This window comes from Triticum urartu, chromosome 3A (assembly GCF_056163025.1).
Source record: "Triticum urartu cultivar PI428250 chromosome 3A, HENAU_Tu73, whole genome shotgun sequence".
Taxonomy (NCBI): domain Eukaryota; kingdom Viridiplantae; phylum Streptophyta; class Magnoliopsida; order Poales; family Poaceae; genus Triticum; species Triticum urartu.
In genome coordinates, this window is record NC_141875.1 from 48,695,590 (window position 1) to 48,710,169 (window position 14,580).

The following is a 14,580-nucleotide window of genomic DNA, read 5'->3' on the forward strand; positions in this document are numbered from 1 at the left end:
GGTGAACATCTTCATGTTGATCGTATCTTCTATACGACTCATGCTCGACCTTTCAGTCTTCCGTGTTCCGAGGCCATGTCTGTACATTCTAGGCTCATCAAGTCAACCTAAGTGTATTGCGTGTGTAAATCTGGCTTACACCCGTTGTATTCGAACGTTAGAATCTATCACACCCGATCATCACGTGGTGCTTCGAAACAACGAACCTTCGCAACGGTGCACAGTTAGGGGGAACACTTTCTTGAAATTATTGCGAGGGATCATCTTATTTAAGCTACCGTCGTTCTAAGAAAATAAGATGTAAAACATGATAAACATCACGTGCAATCAAATAGTGACATGATATGGCCAATATCATTTTGCTCCTTTTGATCTCCATCTTCGGGGCTCCATGATCATCGTTGTCACCGGCATGACACCATGATCTCCATCATCGTGTCTTCTTGAAGTTGTCTCGTCATCCATTACTTCTACTACTATGGCTAACGCTTTAGCAATAAAGTATAGTAATTACATCACGTTTAAGTTGACATGCAGGTCATAAATAAATTAAGACAACTCCTATGGCTCCTGCCGGTTGTCATACTCATCGACATGCAAGTCGTGATTCCTATTAGAAGAACATGATCAATCTCATACATCACATATATCATTCATCACATCCTTTTGGCCATATCACATCACACGGCATATGCTGCAAACACAAGTTAGACGTCCTCTAATTGTTGTTGCAAGTTTTTACGTGGCTGCTATAGGTTTCTAGCAAGAACGTTCCTTACCTACGCGAAAACCACAACGTGATATGCCAATTTCTATTTACCCTTCATAAGGACCTTTTTCATCGAATCCGATCCGACTAAAGTGGGAGAGACAGACACCCGCTAGCCACCTTATGCAACTAGTGCATGCCAGTCGGTGGAACCAGTCTCACGTAAGCGTACGTGTAAGGTCGGTCCGGGCCGCTTCATCCCATGATGCCACCGAATCAAGATAAGACTAGCAACGGTAAGTAAATTGACAATATCGACGCCCACAACTGCTTTGTGTTCTACTCGTGCATAGAAACTACGCATAGACCTAGCTCATGATGCCACTGTTGGGGATCATAGCAGAAATTTAAAATTTTCTACGCATCACCAAGATCAATCTATGGAGTAATCTAGCAACGAGGGGAAGGAGAGTGCATCTACATACCCTTGTAGATCGCTAAGCGGAAGCGTTGCAAGAACGCGGATGAATGAGTCGTACTCGAAGCGATTCAGATCGCGGTTGATTCCGATCTAGCGCCGAACGGACAGCGCCTCCGCGTTCAACACACATACAGCCCGGGGACGTCTCCTCCTTCTTGATCCAGCAAGGGGAGAGGAAAAGTTGAGGGAGAACTCCAGCAGCACGACGACATGGTGGCAATAGAGCTCGTGGTTCTCCAGCAGGGCTTCGCCAAGCACTATGGAGGAGGAGGTGTAGGAGGAGGGAGGGCTGCGCCAGGGAAGAGGTGTGGCTGCCCTCCCACCCCTCCACTATATATAGGGGCAAGGGGGGAGGGGGAGGCGCCCTAGGGTTTCCCCTAGGGGGCGGCGGCCAAGCAGATTTGATCTCCCTAGGGAAAATCCTAGGGAGACTTGCCCCCCAAGCCAAGCAGGTGGAGGCTTGCCTCCCAAGCCTGGTGGAGGCGCCCCACCTCCCCAAGTAACATGGGAAAGGGTGTGGGGGGCGCACCACCCCTTAGTGGGCTGGTTTGCCCCTTCCCCTTTGGCCCATGAGGCCCTCCAACACTTGTCGGGGCTCCCGAAACACCTTTCGGTCATGCTGGCCATAGCCTGGTACCTCCAGAACACTTCTGGACTCCAATACCCTTCGTCCAATATATCAATCTTCACCGTCGGACCATTCCGGAACTCCTCGTGACATTCGGAATTTCATCCGGGACTCCGAACTACCTTCGGTAACCACATACTATTTCCCATAACAACTCTAGCGTCACCGAACCTTAAGTGTGTAGACCCTACGGGCTCGGGAGTCATGCAGACATGGCCGAGACAACTCTCCGGTCAATAACCAACAGCGGGATCTGGATACCCATGTTGGCTCCCACATGCTCCACGATGATCTCATCGGATGAACCACGATGTCAAGGATTCAATCAATCCCGTATACAATTCCCTTTGTCTATCGGTACGATACTTGCCCGAGATTCGATCGTCGGTATCCCGATACCTTGTTCAATCTCGTTACCGGCAAGTCTCTTTACTCGTTCCATAAGACATCATCCCGTGATCAACTCCTTGGTCACATTGTGCACATTATGATGATGTCCTACCGAGTGGGCCTAGAGATACCTCTCCGTTACACGGAGTGACAAATCTCAGTCTCGATTCGTGCCAACCCAACAGACAGTTTCGGAGATACCTGTAGTGAACCTTTATAGCCACCCAATTACGTTGTGATGTTTGGCACACCCAAAGCACTCCTATGGTATCCGGGAGTTGCACAATCTCATGGTCTAAGGAAATGATACTTGACATTAGAAAAGCTTTAGCATACGAACTACACGATCTTTGTGCTAGGCTTAGGATTGGGTCTTGTCCATCACATCATTCTCCTAATGATGTGATCCCGTTATCAACGACATCCAATGTCCATGGTCAGGAAACCGTAACCATCTTATTGACCAACGAGCTAGTCAACTAGAGGCTTACTTGGGACATGGTGTTGTCTATGTATCCACACATGTATCTGAGTTTCCTATCAATACAATTCTAGCATGGATAATAAACGGTTATCATGAACAATGAAATATAATAATAACCAATTTATTGTTGCCTCTAGGGCATATTTCCAACAGGTATGTGCTTTGTAAAAGTCCTATTAAGCATCTTGATCTATCTCCATAGATCTTGATGCCTAATATATAAGCAGCTTCAGCGAGGTCTTTCATTGAAAAACTTTTAGTCAAGTATCCTTTTGTGCTATCCAGAAATTCTATATCATTTCCAATCAACAATATGTCATCTACATATAATATCAGAAATGCTACAGAGCTCCCATTCACTTTCTTGTAAATACAGGCTTCACCGAAAGTCTGTATAAATCCATATGCTTTGATCACCTCATCAAAGCGTATATTCTAACTCCGAGATGCTTGCACCAGTCCATAGATGGACCGCTGGAGTTTGCACACTTTGTTAGCAACTTTAGGATCGACAAAACTTTCTGGTTGCATCATATACAACTCTTCTTTAAGAAATCCATTAAGCAATGCAGTTTTGACATCCATTTGCCAAATTTCATAATCATAAAACGGGACAAATTCTAAAATGATTCAGACTGACTTAAGCATCGCTACGGGTGAGAAGGTCTCATCGTATTCAACCCCTTGAACTTGTCGAAAACCTTTCGTGACAGGTCTCATCAGTGTCAGTCTCCTTCTTGAAGATCCATTTATTCTCATTGGCTTGCCGATCCTCAGGCAAGTCCACCAAAGTCCACACTATGTTCTCATACATGGATCCTATCTCAGATTTCATGGCCTCAAGCCATTTATCGGAATCTTGGCCCATCATAGCTTCTCCATAGTTTGTAGGTTCGCCATGGTCTAGTAACATGATTTCCATGACAGTATTATCGTACCGCTCTGGTGCGCAACGTGCTCTGTTCGACCTACGAGGTCCGGTAGTAACTTTATCTGAAGTTTCATGATCATCATCATTAGCTTCCTCTCTAGTTGGTGTAGGCCTCATGGGAACGGATTTCTCTAATGTGCTACTTTCCAAATTGAGAGAAGGTACAATTACCTCATCAAGTTCTACTTTCCTCCCACTCACTTCTTTCGAGAGAAACTCCTTCTCTAGAAATGTTTCATTCTTGGCAATAAAGATCTTGCCTTTGGATCTGTGGTAGAAGGTGTACCCAATTGTTTCCTTAGGGTATCTTACGAAGACACACTTCTCCGATTTGGGTTCGAGCTTATCAGGCTGAAGCCCTTTGACATAAGTGTCGCAATCCCAAACTTTATGAAACGACAACTTAGGTTTCTTGCCAAACCACAGTTCATACGGTGTCGTGTCAACAGATTTAGATGGTGCCCTATTTAACGTGAATGTGGTTGTCTCTAATGCATAACCCCAAAACGATGGTGGTTAATCGGCAAGAGACATCATAGAACGCACCATATCTAATAAAATTACGGTTACGACGTTCGGACACATGATTTCTACTACACAACCTTCTTCTTGTAGACGTTGTTGGGCCTCCAAGTGCAGAGGTTTGTAGGACAGTAGCAAATTTCCCTCAAGTGGATGACCTAAGGTTTATCAATCCATGGGAGGCGTAGGATGAAGATGGTCTCTCTCAAACAACCCTGCAACCAAATAACAAAGAGTCTCTTGTGTCCCCAACACACCCAATATAATGTTAAATTGTATAGGTGCACTAGTTTGGCGAACAGATGGTGATACAAGTGCAATATGGATGGTAGATATAGGTTTTTGTAATCTGAAAATATAAAAACAGCAAGGTAACACTAGTAGAAAACAGGGCTATGGTCCAGGCCGGCTCAGCCCATTAGTCCCGGTTCAGTGTAGAACCGGGACCAATGTGGGCATTGGTCCCGGTTCGTGAGCCCAGGGCGCCGGCCGGGCCACGTGGGCCATTGGTCCCGGTTCGTCTGGACCTTTTGGTCCCGGTTGGTGGGACGAACCGGGACCAATGGGCCTCGCTCCTGGCCCACCACCATTGGTCCCGGTTGGTGGCTTGAACCGGGACCAAAGGCTCCCCTTTAGTCCCGGTTCATGCCACCAACCGGGACCAATGAGGTGCCTATATATACCCCCTCGCACAAGAGCAGAGCACAGTGCTCTGTTTTTTCTGTCCGAGGGGGAGAGGGCTTTGTGGTGCTCTAGCTCACCTCCTATGCACATGAGGTGTTCGATGGAATGCCCGAGCCACACTACTTAAGCTTTCTCCTCTCGAAGCTCGACCTCCAAGCTCCATTTTCCTCGAGATTTGTCTAGATTTAGCGGTCCGTCACGCCCCATCCCCGTCTTCACCGCCGTCAATCACCCGCGCCGATCTCATCACCGACACCACCGTGCTGAGCCTCTTGTTCTTATCTTCTTCCTGAAAGGAAAAATATTCTTACTTGTATGTTTAGATAGATACTTGTATCATTTTCTTACATTTATTATTGCATCTTATATAGTGCGATGGTTTTGGTATCTGCCCCCGTCGGCCCTCGTCCTGTCTATGATTCAGATTTGGTATGTATATTATCTTTATAACTATTGGTTCATTTATTTTTTATGAAAATTATGCCGACCAACGTGACATAGATTTTATTTATCTAGGATGTATGTGAATCGGAAATGCCAACCGACCCTATTGTCGAGAGGTTAAATTTAGTTGAAGAAGAAAACAATTTGTTGAAGGAAAAAATAAAAAAAATTGAGTAGGGGAAGATGATATTGGAGTTGCATGTTGCGGATGTCGTCGATGATCACAAGATCAAGATGGATGCAATGCGCTTGAAGATTAGAAAGATTAGAAAATATGACATTCATACCGAGGCTTGGTATCATTATGCCGTTGGATCAATTGTTACCTTGGTTGCGATTATGATCGCATTTGTTTTTGCATTGAAATGTTTTACATAGTTTCAATGTATGGTTTAATTAATTAGATGCTCTGGAGAGCTATATGTTGTTAGATGAGAACTATGTATGCACTTTGGTTTTAATGTGATGATGAACTTTTATTAATTTGGACACTTAATTATATATAATGCACGCAGATGAACCGACAATGGATGTACGGTGACAGACACACCCGCGAGTACATTAAGGGCGTGCGTGAGTTTCTCGATGCGGCTGAGGCAAACAAGCAGAATGGTTTTATGTGTTGTCCATGCACTGAATGTGGGAATACGAGGTCTTACTCTAACCGGAAAATCCTTCACTCCCACCTGCTTTACAAGGGTTTCATGCCACACTATAATGTTTGGACGAGGCACGAAATAGGGGTTATGATGGAAGACGGCGAAGAAGAAGAGTACGATGACAACTATGTGCCCCCTGAATACGGTGATGCTGCAACGGGGGGAGCTGGTGAAGATCAAGAGGAACCAGACGATGTGCCCAATGATGCTGCCACGGGTGAAGCTGCTGAAGATCAAGAGGAACCAGACGATGTGCCCGATGATGATGATCTCCGCCGGGTCATTGTCGATGCAAGGACGCAATGCATTAGTCAAAAGGAGAAGCTGAAGTTCGATCACATGTTAGAGGATCACAAAAAAGGGTTATACCCCAATTGCGAAGATGGCAACACAAAGCTCGGTACCGTACTGGAATTGCTGCAGTGGAAGGAAGAGAATGCTGTGGCTGACAAAGGATTTGAGAAGCTACTGAAAATATTGAAGAAGAAGCTTCCAAAGGATAACGAATTGCCCGACAGTACATACGCAGCAAAGAAGGTCGTATGCCCTCTAGGATTGGAGGTGGAGAAGATACATGCATGCCCTAATGACTGCATCCTCTACCGCGGTGCATACAAGGATCTGAACGCATGCTCGGTATGCGGTGCGTTGCGGTATAAGATCAGACGAGATGACCCTGGTGATGTTGACGGCGAGCCCCTCAGGAAGAGGGTTCCTGCGAAGGTGATGTGGTATGCTCCTATAATACCACGGTTGAAACGTCTGTTCAGAAACGAAGAGCATGCCAAGTTGATGCGATGGCATAGTGAGAACCGAAAGAAAGACGGGAAGTTGAGAGCACCCGCTGACGGGTCGCAGTGGAGAAAAATCGAGAGAAAGTACTGGGATGAGTTTGCAAAGGACCCAAGGAATGTATGGTTTGCTTTAAGTGCGGATGGCATTAATCCTTTTGGGGAGCAGAGCAGCAATCACAGCACCTGGCCCGTGACTCTATGTATGTATAACCTTCCTCCTAGGATGTGCATGAAGCGGAAGTTCATTATGATGCCAGTTCTCATCCAAGGCCCTAAGCAACCCGGCAACGAAATTGATGTGTACCTAAGGCCATTAGTTGAAGAACTTTTACAGCTGTGGAATGGAAACGGTGTACGTATGTGGGATGAGCACAGACAGGAGGAATTTAACCTTAAGGCGTTGCTGTTCGTGACCATCAATGATTGGCCCGCTCTCAGTAACCTTTCAGGACAGACAAACAAAGGATACCACGCATGCACGCACTGTTTAGATGGCACTGAAAGTATATACCTGGACAAATGCAGGAAGAATGTGTACCTGGGCCATCGTCGATTTCTTCCGACCAACCATCAATGTCGAAAGAAAGGCAAGCATTTCAAAGGCGAGGCAGATTACCAGAAGAAGCCCGCCATGCGCACCGGTGATCACGTGCTTGCTATGGTCAATGATTTACACTACGTAATCTTTGGAAAGGGTCCCGGTGGACTAGCTGTTCCGAATGATGCTGAGGGACACGCACCCATGTGGAAGAAGAAATCTATATTTTGGGACCTACCCTACTGGAAAGACCTAGAGGTCCGCTCCTCAATCGACGTGATGCACGTGACGAAGAACCTTTGCGTGAACCTGCTAGGCTTCTTGGGCGTGTATGGGAAGACAAAAGATACACCTGAGGCATGAGAGGACCTGCAATGTTTGCATGAAAAAGACGGCATGCCTCTGAAGCAGTATAAAGGTCCTGCCAGCTACGCTCTTACGAAAGAAGAGAAAGAAATCTTCTTTGAATGCCTTCTCAGTATGAAGGTCACGACTGGCTTCTCGTCGAATATAAAGGGAATAATAAATATGCCAGAGAAAAAGTTTCAGAACCTAAAGTCTCATGACTGCCACGTGATTATGACGCAACTGCTTCCGATTGCATTGAGGGGGCTTCTACCGGAAAACGTCCGATTAGCCATTGTGAAGCTATGTGCATTCCTCAATGCAATCTCTCTGAAGGTGATCGATCCAGAAATCGTGCCAAGGCTAAGGAGTGATGTGGCGCAATGTCTTGTCAGTTTCGAGCTGGTGTTCCCACCATCCTTCTTCAATATCATGACGCACGTCCTAGTTCATCTAGTCGACGAGATTGTCATCCTGGGGCCCGTATTTCTACACAATATGTTCCCCTTTGAGAGGTTCATGGGAGTCCTAAAGAAATATGTCCGTAACCACGCTAGGCCAGAAGGAAGCATCTCCATGGGCCATCAAACAGAGGATGTTATCGGGTTTTGTGTTGACTTCATTCCTGGCCTTAACAAGATAGGTCTCCCTAAATCGCGGTATGAGGGGAGACTGACTGGAAAAGGCACTCTTGGAAGAGACTCAATAATATGCAGGGACGGATATTCTTGGTCTCAAGCACACTACACAGTTCTACAGAACTCTACCTTGGTGACCCCGTATGTCGATGAACACAAGAACAGTCTGCGCTCCAAACACCCGGAGCAGTGCGACGACTGGATTACATGTGAACACATCAGGACTTTCAGCAGTTGGTTGGAAACACGTCTCAGAGGTGACAACACTGTTTGTGATGAGTTGTACTTGTTGTCCACGGGACCATCTTTGACTGTATTGACTTACAAAGGATACGAGATATGGGAATACATTTTACACGATCGCCCAAGATCAAAAGAGCACCAACCAAAACAGCGGTGTCCGCTTTGATGCAGCAACCGAGAGCGGAAAGGACACATATTATGGTTACATAGTGGACATATGGGAACTTGACTACGGACCTGATTTTAAGGTCCCTTTGTTTAAGTGCAAATGGGTCAATCTGTTAGGCGGCGGGCTACAGGTAGACCCACAGTACGGAATGACAACAGTGGATCTGAAAAATCTTGGGTACACTGACGAACCGTTCGTCCTAGCCAATGATGTGGCACAGGTTATCTATGTGAAGGACATGTCTACCAAACCAAGAAAAAGAAAAGATAAGGAAGCAAATACATCATATGATGAGCCAAAGCGCCACATAGTTCTTTCAGGAAAAAGGGACATCCTGGGTGTGGACGGCAAGACAGACATGTCTGAAGATTATGAAAAGTTTCATGAAATTCCTCCCTTCAATGTCAAGGCTGACCCAAGCATCCTGATAAACAATGAAGATTATCCATGGTTACGGCGCAATAAGCAAATGACACAAGCGAAGAAAAAGTGAAGACTTTCTCCCGCAACTATTATGATGATACCATGCCAAATTTGTAACAGACGAACATGCTACCATTGTCCGTTTTGTACATGCACATGCTATGTGGGTGAAATTATGATACCATCCCAACTTTCAACTTTTTCAGAGTTCATTTGAAATGCTTTCATGTCTTATGGTTTGAAACTTTGATACTTCGAAAGTGATTGTCCATTTTGTACACAAAGTGCATCAAGTTTTTGTCGTAACCCTCTCTACTTTTTGGAACATGCTATGTGGGTGAAATGATGATACCATGCCAACTTTCAACCTTTTCAAAGTTCATTTTGAAATGCTTTCCAATTTCAGAGTCATTTAGCTCAAAGAATGAATTAATAGCAAACAGAATAAACTACAAAACTTTTATGAAAATAAAAACAATCAATTAAAATATTATGTTATGATCAACTAAAATAAAACTATAATATTCTTCAATAGCAAAAAGAATATAATTTTTGTGACCTAAAATCAAACTATAAGTATTTAATTGTAAGTATAAATAAAAAATAAATAGAAAAGAAGAAAAAATTTCTAATTTAATAGTAAAGTTATTTATAAACTAGTGATTCACACAAATTTTTAAAAATTCAAATTTAAACTATTTAAAATTTAAAACTAATGGCACTAACAGAAAGTTTATAATTTTTGTGACCTAAAAGCAAAAAGAAATCACTAAAAAACTGTAAGTATTTAGTTTTAAGTAGAAATAAAAAATAAATAGAAAAAAATTCTATTTTTATAGTAAAGTTATTCATAAACTAGTGATTCACACAAATTTTAAAAAATTCAAATTTAAACTATTTAAAATTTGAAACTAATGGCACTAAGAGAAAGTTTATAATTTTTGTGACCTAAAAGCAAAAATAAATCACTAAAAAACTGTAAGTATTTAATTGTAAGTAGAAATAAAAAAATAAAAAACCAAAAAAATATAGAAATAAAAAAGAAAAATCCAAAAAAATGCCTCCTACTAGGCCTCCACGGCCTGAATACGACTAGAAACCCTACATGGGCCAGGATTCAGGCCCGCAGAAGGCCCAATAGGCCCACAGGCAGTAGCAAGTTTAGGCCTGAAAGCCTGCATTAGAGAGGAGCTCGAATGGGTAGGCACACCAGCGCTTATAAACCAGTGCCGGCGCCCTTCAACTAGCGATGTGGGACTAAACTTTTGGGCTCGGGGCAGCAAAGGCCATTGGTCCCGGTTGGTGGCACCAACCGGGACTAAAGGGGGCATTGGTCCCGGTTCGTGGCACCAACTGTGACCAATGCCCCCCTTTAGTCCCGGTTGGTGGCACCAACCGGGACCAAAGGCCGCCGCTTCCCGCCCTTTGGGCTGCTGAAAATTGGCCTTTGGTCCCGGTTCGTGGCACCAACCGGGACTAAAGGGGGCATTGGTCCCGGTTTGTGCCACGAACCGGGACCAAAGCCTTTTCTATATAAGCAAAGACTTAGCATTTTTTTCAGATTTCATCGCCAGTTCCCCGCCCCGACGACGCCGCAAGGCTGCCCGAGCTCGCCCCGACGACGCCGTCAGGCTGCCCGTGCGCGCCGTCGCCCCGCGCCCCTGCCCCGTGCTCGCCATCGCCGTCGCCCCGCGCCCCTGCCCCGTGCTCGCCGTCGCCCTGCCCCTGCCCCGTCCCGCCCCCGCGCGCCGGCGCCCCCGCCGCCCCCGCCGTCGTGTCGAGCTCCCCTGCTACGGGCTCGCCGTCGCCGCCCCGTGCTCGCCGTCGCCCAGCCCCTGCCCCGTCCCGCCCCCACGCGCCGGCGCCCTCGCCTGCCCCCGCGCTGTGAGCCGCCGCCCGGCTCTGTTTTTTATTTTTATTACTCTGTTTTTTATTCCTCTTCTTCATCTCCTCTTCTTCTCCCTCTTCTTTTTTTTCTTCTTTTTTTTCTTGGACACGTGGGGGGGTCGAGAACGCCGGACATTCATGAGAGAGGCGAGGAAGAAGGGGAAGAAGAGGGAGAAGAAGAGGAGAGGAAGAAGAGGAAGTCTTCTCCTCTATTCTTTCTTCTCTTCTTTTTTCTTCTTCTTCTTCCTCTTTATTTTATCGGGAACGAGGGTCGTCGAGAGGTCGAGGAGCGGTAGAGGAGAAACCCTAAATAGAAAGTATCGTCGGTGTGAGATACATGTACCGTCGGTGTCGGACACTACACCCACATCCCACAAGTGGCGCGGGCTTCGACGCCCACGTCACTTGTGGGACGTGGATGTAGTGTCCGACACCGAAGGCCACATGTATCTCACACCCACGATACTTGCTAGCTATTTAGGGTTTCCTCTACCGAAAAGAAGAGGAGAAATAAATAAGAAGAAGAAAAAAGAAGAAAAAGAAGAGGAGAAGAAGAAAGGAATAGTGGAGAAGAAGAGAAAATAGAATATATTCTATTTTCTCTTTTCTCCTCTATTCCTTTCTTCTTCTCCTCTTTTTCTTCTTCTTTTTTTTCTTCGACACGTGGGGGGGGTCGAGAACGCCGGACATTCATGAGAGAGGCGAGGAAGAAGGGGAAGAAGAGGGAGAAGAAGAGGAGAGGAAGAAGAGGAAGTCTTCTCCTCTATTCTTTCTTCTCTTCTTTTTTCTTCTTCTTCTTCCTCTTTATTTTATCGGTAACGAGGGTCGTCGAGAGGTCGAGGAGCGGTAGAGGAGAAACCCTAAATAGAAAGTATCGTCGGTGTGAGATACATGTACCGTCGGTGTCGGACACTATACCCACATCCCACAAGTGGCGCGGGCTTCGACGCCCACGTCACTTGTGGGACGTGGATGTAGTGTCCGACACCGAAGGCCACATGTATCTCACACCCACGATACTTGCTAGCTATCTAGGGTTTCCTCTACCGAAAAGAAGAGGAGAAATAAATAAGAAGAAGAAAAAAGAAGAAAAAGAAGAGGAGAAGAAGAAAGGAATAGTGGAGTAGAAGAGAAAATAGAATATATTCTATTTTCTCTTTTCTCCACTATTCCTTTCTTCTTCTCCTCTTTTTTTTCTTCTTTTCTTCTTCTTCTTCTTCTTCTCCTTATTCTTATTAGCCGGAAGTAGAGAGAGGTTTCCTAGTGTCAAAGTATTGAAGAAATCGATGCCTTCATCATTAGCCGGAAGTAACCAGGGCACGTTGGTACGAAGTTCTGCAAAGTTGTTCTGGAATGGAGTCCCGGATAGAATAATCCGCCTTTTGGTACGAATTCAGCAAAGGCCTTCCAAATAGCGATATTCGGAAGGCTCTTGCTGAACTTCGTACCAAAAAGTGAATTATCCTATTTGGGACTCCGTTCCAGAACAACTTTGAAGAGCTTCGTACCATCATGCACATGTTACTTTCGCCTAATGATGAAGACATGGTTTTGTTGAATCCCTTGACACTAGGCAACCTCCCGACCCCTCGGCGATCCTATCAAACATGAGAGGAAGAAGAGGGTAAAAAAAGAAGAGGAAGAAGAAAAAAAGAGGAGAAGAAAGAATAGAGGAGATCTTCTCCTCTATTCTTTCTTCTCCTCTTATTTTTCTTCTTCTTCCTCTTTTTTTTATCGGGAACAAGGGTCGTCGAGGGACATAGATGTAGTGTCGTCGTTGTCGATATATACCCCCTCCCGACAGCTTACTATGATTAGGTAGCTAGTTATACGTTTGGCACTAATATATCCATCTGTCATGTTTGAATAATAATTGCCATGTTGTAAATATTTGTAGAAACTATGAACACCGCCCTAGACGAAGCAACAAAAGAAGCGTTGTTGAGGGACATAATCGCAGAAGGAAGTGATGCCATCTCGTTGTTTCTCAACGAAACCGATGGTCTGGAAGGAGAGGGTGAACAAGCTGGCTACGGTGACCTAATGCCGGTGCAAGAAGAAGAACATGAGGACGGCTCCGGTGACCCAATGCCGGTGCAAGAAGGAGACCGTGATGACGGCTCCGGCGACCGAACCGAGTCCGGCCAGGTATATATATTAGTTAAGCCTATGCTGACTCGCTGATTGATGTATTCATTGTTTTGGTATGTACACATATTAATTAAGTCTTTGTTCTTTTTTCTAGCCCTCTGAATCGAGCACAACTTCGGTAAAGAGACAAGGCCCGAAGAAAAAGTTGAGCTCGGATGAAAAGTTTGAGATCATAGCAATCGCGCCCGACGGCCAACCTATTGAACCCCTCCGGACAAAGAGCGCATTTGTTGCTCAGTGCGGGGTTCTGGTTAGGGACAAGATCCCGATAAGCATCCAGCAATGGTTTAAGCCGGCTACAGAAGACCCTGAGGTGTCTTATGTCAATGATATGCAGAAAAATGATCTTTGGACTGAGCTGAAGTCAAATTTCACCCTACCGCCTGAGGATAATCCAGAGAACCCAGTTAAAGAGAAATTAATCAAGTCTTTTGCTCTGAAGAGGATGGCAGAACTATTCAGGAGGTGGAAGAAAGAGCTGAATAAGTTTGTCAAAAATAATGAGACACCAGAATTCAAGGGCAGATATGAGAAGATCAGAGATCACTGGCCCGCATTTGTGGCCCACAAGACATCAGAAAAGAGTAAGAAGATGTCGGCGACAAACAAGCAAAATGCTGCGAAGAAGAAGCTTCACCATCGCACGGGGTCAGGTGGCTACCTCGTAGCCCGGCCTAAGTGGTCCAAGACTGAGAATGATCTGGTTCATAAAGGGATCGAACCAGAGACAATTAACTGGCCAGACCGTTGCCGGACTTGGTTCTTCGGGGCTGGCGGAACACTGGACCCTGTAACAGGGAAGTGCATTTGGACGAACGATCAAATGGACATACCAGTCAGTAAGCTTAAGCAGTATATCGAAGCAGCGCGGGAAGGGACGTTCTTTCCAGACAGAGAGAACGACGAGCTCACAATGGCCCTCGGGAATCCTGAGCACCCTGGACGGACACGAGGCACGCCAGGCTCCATTCCGTGGAAGGTTGGGTTTCCGGACGCAGGCGGTTACAAATCCCATGAGAGGAGGAAAAAAGTGCAGCAGACCCAAATACAGGCGCTGCAAGCAAGGGTAGACACGATAGAGGAACGAGAAGCAAATCGCAGCAAACGTACTGCCGAAGCCTCCCCCGAAGCTACCCCGCCATCTCAGCGCAGAAGCAGCGTGGCTTCCACCGAGCTGCTTCAGCTGGAGCATGCCTTGACGGCTCCTACCAGCTATCCCGTGGATGCTATAACGGAGTCTCAAAATTGCCACCTTATGACGCAATGGATGAATTTGAAGGTCAAGGCGGCTATTGGCTCTGTTTATCCTACTGAACCTGGCGCAACTTTTCACTGCCGGCCGATTCCAGAAGGATATGCTAGGGTGATGGTGGATGAGATAACGGAGGGATTTGAGGACCTCCAACTTGACCACCCTACCGGTGAAGGGGAGACTCGGCTGGGGTCTGCTCTGAAGACTC